At 46.1% G+C, this 5,748-nt stretch overlaps 1 long non-coding RNA gene across 2 annotated transcripts in view; it reads right to left on the minus strand.

Annotated features, from left to right (window-relative positions):
• The window catches only part of LOC117803476, an 18,583-nt gene extending 15,548 nt beyond the window's left edge, over window positions 1-3,035 (minus strand). For both annotated transcript variants that reach the window (XR_004627407.1, XR_004627406.1), the window contains exon 1: window positions 2,456-3,035. This is a non-coding gene — a long non-coding RNA (uncharacterized LOC117803476). The remainder of the gene's footprint in view (window positions 1-2,455) is intronic.
• Window positions 3,036-5,748: the final 2,713 nt, after the last annotated feature.

The following is a 5,748-nucleotide window of genomic DNA, read 5'->3' on the forward strand; positions in this document are numbered from 1 at the left end:
TGGAGGGTGGGGGCTGGGAAGGGTAGGGAGTGTTCGATCATAAATGTTTCTTTATCTGCTGGTACGACTACTTTCTCAAGATTTCTCTGGTGCTTATCATTCAGCTCCATATTAACAATGGGTGAGATGTACAGGCAGGCAGTCATGAGACCCTATAAGAACTTAGCACCCAGGAGCTCCAGGGTGGCTCAGTTAACTGAACAGCTGCCTTCGGCTCAGGTCATGATCTCAGGGTCCTGGGCTCGAGCCCCATGTCAGGCTCCCTGCTCAGTGGGGAGCCTGCTTCTCCCTCTCTGCCTGCCGGCTCCCCCCCTGCTCCCCCTCTGCTTGTGCTTGCTCTCATTCATTCTCTCTCTCAAATAAATTTAAAAAATTAAAAAAAAATCTTAAGAACTGAGCACCCAGCATGTATCTGATCCTCATCAGAACGATGCAGGCTTTTCGTCATTCTTCTGGACTAAAGGTGAACATTTTTCTGTTTCTAGCCCTCATCATCAGTTTTACACGGGGTTGTTGGAAAACTAAGTTAAAACACTGGTATATTTTCGGGCACCTGGGTAGCTCAGTTGTTAAGCGTCTGCCTCCGGCTCAGGGCGTGATCCCGGCGTTATGGGTTCGAGCCCCACATCAGGCTCCTCCACTGGAAGCCTGCTTCTTCCTCTCCCACTCCCCTTGCTTGTGTTCCCTCTCTTGCTGGCTGTCTCTATCTCTGTCAAATAAATAAATAAAATATTAAAAAAAAAAGAAGAAGAAGAAGAGGGGCTCCGGGGAGTGGGACGGAGAGCACCTCGGCCAGCATCGGTCATCGGTACCCTGCTCCCGTGCTCCTTGGCCAGCATCGGTCATCGGTACTCTGCTCCCGTGCTCCTTGGCCAGCATCGGTCATCGGTATCCTGCCCCCGTGGCTCCTTGGCCAGCATCGGTCATCAGTACCCTGCTCCCATGCTCCTTGGCAGTCCTCGGTGAAGTGCGCAGTGCACACTGCTTGTTTTCCTTCAATTTTTTATTGCGGCAAAATACACAAAACAGTAAACTTACCATCTGAATCCTTCTTAAGGGTAATAGCTCGATGGTTTTAAGTACACTCCTACTGTGGGGCATCACAGAGATGGGGGCAGGCAAAGGGAGAGAGAATCCTAAGCAGGCTCAGTACCCAGCACAAGCCTGGCATGGGGTTCGATCTCACGACCCTGAGATCATGACCCAAACCAAAACCAAGAGTTGTATGCTTAACGGACTGAGCCACCCAGGCTCCCCGGCCACTGCCATTCTACTTCCTGTCTCCACACTGACTAAGTACTCATAGAAATGGAATCATCCACTACTTGTCTTTTTGTGTCTTATTTCACTGAGCCTCAAGCCCTCCAGGATCATCCATGTTGAGAGGTGTGCCAGAATTTCCTGCCTTTTTAAGTCTGAATAACATTCCATTGTATAAGGTTCATAATACTTTTTATTATATTAAAAACTAGGGTCTGAAAAACATTATGATCTGGGGGCTGCCCTTCAGCACCGTGTTTGGGGAAAGAGACATGCTTTCTCCATCAGCTGTCTTCCTCATCGATGGACTCCTCGAGAAATATGTTGCACTTTGTACCCGGGAAGGGTTACCACACCTAGTGAGCCCAGTGTTTTCCCTTCAGAATTTCAGTGCGCCTGGAAATTCACCTTTTAAGGAGAAGAAGTGAAGGCAGGACAAAGAAGTGTGTGGGAATTGGTGGAAATAAGGATTCCAACATGCAGTTTCCTGCACAGCATTCTCCTGCTTGCTAGATACAAGAGCGAGACAAAGAGCTGAATTCAGGAGTTAGATTTTATGGGACCAGAAAATGAACTTAGGAAACCAGGCTGTTTTTAGTGCTCATTTCTTTTTGATTCTTATTGAGCAGGTAAAGGGGATTGGAGATACACACTGAATTGGCAGCTCCCAAATATTGCTGACCGAGGGTCAGACCACAGAGTGACGGAAGGGGAAGCATGGCAGATGCTCTTAGAGATGGGACTAGCTCTTAGAAGAGGCTCCACTCCAAGGGTTTCCCTGCGGAGGGAGTTTTCCACGGAGTCGTTTCCAGTAGGCGAGGTCAGATGAGACCTAGAGTGGCCGGAAGGCAAGGATCCTCCCATCATTTCCCCCCAGAGGCCACTTCCAGCGCTGGCCAGGCTGTGGCCCTCCCCACCAGGAACAGAAGTGGCTGTGCCAGGGCCTTTCCCCCGACCGCCTCGGGGAAGACCAAGCTTTCACGCCTCTGACCACAGCAGCCGAGCCCAACGTCAGCGAGGCTCCTGGAGAGTCCTGAGGGACGGGAGGGACGCCTGGAGTGCGTCCCCATCACACCGTCCCTGATTCCTGAGAATCCCTACTCTTCCCCTCTACTTGTCCTCGGGGCTCCCCCGAAGGCAATGCCTTGTGCGTAGCTATTCCCCCGAGCACACGTGACATCAGCATGTTAGTCACCTCTTTCTGGCCCCGGGCGCTGGGAATCCACCACAGGAAGCTGCAGTTCCTCCGCCCCGTGTTCGAGGCTCCTCGAGTCTGTCCTGTCTCTTATGCCCCCAACTTCCTTCCAACACCGGACTCTGTCTCTGACTCTTTGCTCGGCCATCGCTCAGAATCTTCTACCACATCCTCCCGCTGGTGGCTCGAGGACTTACGTAATTTAAGGATGGGGGGCAGGAGACAATGAGCAAAAGGTTTCCTTCGTGGTTTCGGGGACTAGTTATAAAACTAGCCTCCGCTAGAGGGAGACTGAGTCCCACGAAAGAAAAGATGGGCCGTTGCCTTGAGAGGAAGCCCAGGTGTCAACTCATTGGTCTAGCTTTCGTGTTGTAGACAACTCTTTAGAAAAAAAAACCTTTGTTTTGAAAATAATAGAATTTATTTGTTGTTTTTTTTTAATTTTAGGAATTGGTTTCTATTTTAAATTAATTTTATAATTATTTAAAATTTTTACATGGGTCTAAAATCAACACTGCAAAACAAGGTATATTCAAAGTTTATCCTCTATCCCTGTCCTTTCCCCCTTATTCTTCCCTCTTCCTCATTATACTGTTTTCCTTTTTTTTTTTTTATATTTTATTTATTTATTTGAGAGAGAGAGACACAGAGGATGAACAGCAGAGAGGAGGCAGAGGGAGAAGCAGACTCCCTGCTGAGCAGGGAGCCCCTCACGGGGCTGGATCCCAGGACCCCGGGATCATGACCTGAGACAAAGGCAGACACTTAACCAACTGAGCCACTCAGGTGCCCCTTTTCCCACCATTTTTATGTTGGAAATATGTACATATACATCTCCTTTTTCCGATAAACAAGAGTATACTATTCACAAGCACATGTCCTACACCTTGCTTTATTCACTTGAAAGTATTTCTTGACAATCATTCCATAGTAGCACATTAACTCGTTGCTTTTTTTTTTTTTTTAATCAGCTCTAAGCCCAAAGTGGGGCTTGAACTCAAGATCCCAAGATCAAGAGTCGCATGCTCTAGCCAGGCGCCCCTCACTGCCTTTTACAACTGCATAATACTGCTTTGGGTGGCGGTACCACAGGCTTATTGACAGTCCCAGCTGTTACAAATAATGCTGTGTTTAATAGTGCGTATTTCTTTTCATATTTTTGCTGGAGTATCTCTGGGATAGATTTCTAAAAGTGGGATTGATGTGGGAGCAAAGGCAAAAGAAAAATTTCCTTACTACTTGCAGCCCATTGACAAGTCCTTGAAACAGGAAAGTGACATTCCTGTAGGAACTCAGCTGCCTCGATGTTAAGACTTTGCTAAGGGCAAAAGGCAATCGTAGCTTAACATTATCCCAATCCCCTAGGATCCTGTACATCTTCTTTAACATACACAAATTCCTCTGGAAATTTCCTTTTTTTAAAAAAAGATTTTTTATTATATTATGTTAGTCACAATACAGTACATCCCGGATTCCAATGTAAAGTTCGATGCTCCATTAGTTGCGTATAACACCCAGTGCACCATGCAATACGTGCCCTCCTTACCACCCATCACCAGTCTATCCCATTCCCCCACCCCCTCTGGAAATCTCCTTGACCCTACCCCCCAAGATAGGAGTTGGCAATCCTCCTCCAAGCATATGGCCCAAGGATACACATCTGAAGGATCTCATGACTAGTGTTTTATTAGATAATAATAAATGACCTTTTCCTAACAATAGCTCGCCCCCACAAGGTCCTGGGAACCTTGCTTCCAAAATTCCTTAGGGACAGGCTATCCCTAATCCCCTCCCATCTTGAAAATATATAATGGGCCACTCCTCATGAACCCAGTGCTGCTCTTTCTGCCCACGGGTCCTGTCCCCATGCTTTAATAAAACCACTGTTTTGCGCCAAAGACATCTCAAGGATTCTTTCTTGGCCGTCAGCTTCGAACCCAAACCACTTCTTACATCAGGATTGCTTAATAAAAAGGTATTGCTGGTTGGGCCCGCTAGATATTGCCAAATCTCTTATGGTGGAGGTCGTCCCAGTCCGCACTTCCGCGCTCAGCGTATCAGAGTGTCTGTTTCCTCAGAGCCGGGCCCACAGAGCATGCTGTCAACACAGTAGATGTACTCCAGTCTCAAGCGTGAGATACGGAGCTCCATGTCGTCTTAATGTGCATTATTTATTTTTTTTTAAGTTTTTTTTTTTTTTTTAATTTGACAGAGATAGAGACAGCCAGTGAGAGAGGGAACACAAGCAGGGGGAGTGGGAGAGGAAGAAGCAGGCTCACAGCGGAGGAGCCTGACGTGGGGCTCGATCCCAGAACGCTGGGATCACACCCTGAGCCGAAGGCAGACGCTTAACCGCTGTGCCACCCAGGCGCCCCTTGATGTGCATTTTTTTAAAAGTTATGAACAACGTTATACATTGTCATATTGTTAACAGCAATTTCTTTCTTTCCCTGTGATATGCCTGATTATATCTCTAGCCCAGTTTTCTATAAGGTCATTAGGATTTTTTTTCTTCTGTATTTTTAGTTTTTTTTTTTAAATCAGTGATATTCTTGGTCTATAATTTATGACATTTTCCCCAGTTGTCTTTTCACTTTGCCCTTTGTTGTTATGATGTATTAAAATCTGTCAATCTGCGTATGGAGATAATCATACATTTTGTTTCACTTTGGATCAATGAATGTGATAGATATTAATGGATTTCCTAATTTGATTGTCCATTCTTGCATTTACAGAGTCATCATCCACTTGGTCATGATGTTTTGTCTAAGAATTTTGCATGGGGGAGCCTGGCTGGCTCTGTTGGAAGAGCATGGGACTCTTGGTCTTGAGGTCATGAGTTCAAGCCCCATGTTGGGTCTAGAGATTATTTAAATAAATGAAACGTTAGAAAAAAGATTTTTTTTAAAGATTTTATTTATTTATTTGACAGAGAGAGACAGCCAGCGAGAGAGGGAACACAAGCAGGGGGAGTGGGAGAGGAAGAAGCAGGCTCATAGCCGAGGAGCCTGATGTGGGGCTCGATCCCATAACGCCGGACCACGCCCTGAGCCGAAGGCAGATGCTCAACCGCTGTGCCACCCAGGCGCCCCCCAAAAAAGATTTTTGCATCAATATTAATAAGTGAAATGACCTACCCTGTTCTTTTTTTTATTATAGTGTTTGTCATGGTGCCAAAGTTCAGGTTTGGGAATTCATAAGTCACTTTATAACATGAATTTGGGAGTTTTCCTTCTTTTGCCCTGCTCTAGAATAGTTTAGGAAGGCTTTATTTTTTAAAATTTGATAGAATG

This window comes from Ailuropoda melanoleuca, chromosome 8 (assembly GCF_002007445.2).
Source record: "Ailuropoda melanoleuca isolate Jingjing chromosome 8, ASM200744v2, whole genome shotgun sequence".
In the NCBI taxonomy this organism is placed as follows: Eukaryota; Metazoa; Chordata; class Mammalia; order Carnivora; family Ursidae; genus Ailuropoda; species Ailuropoda melanoleuca.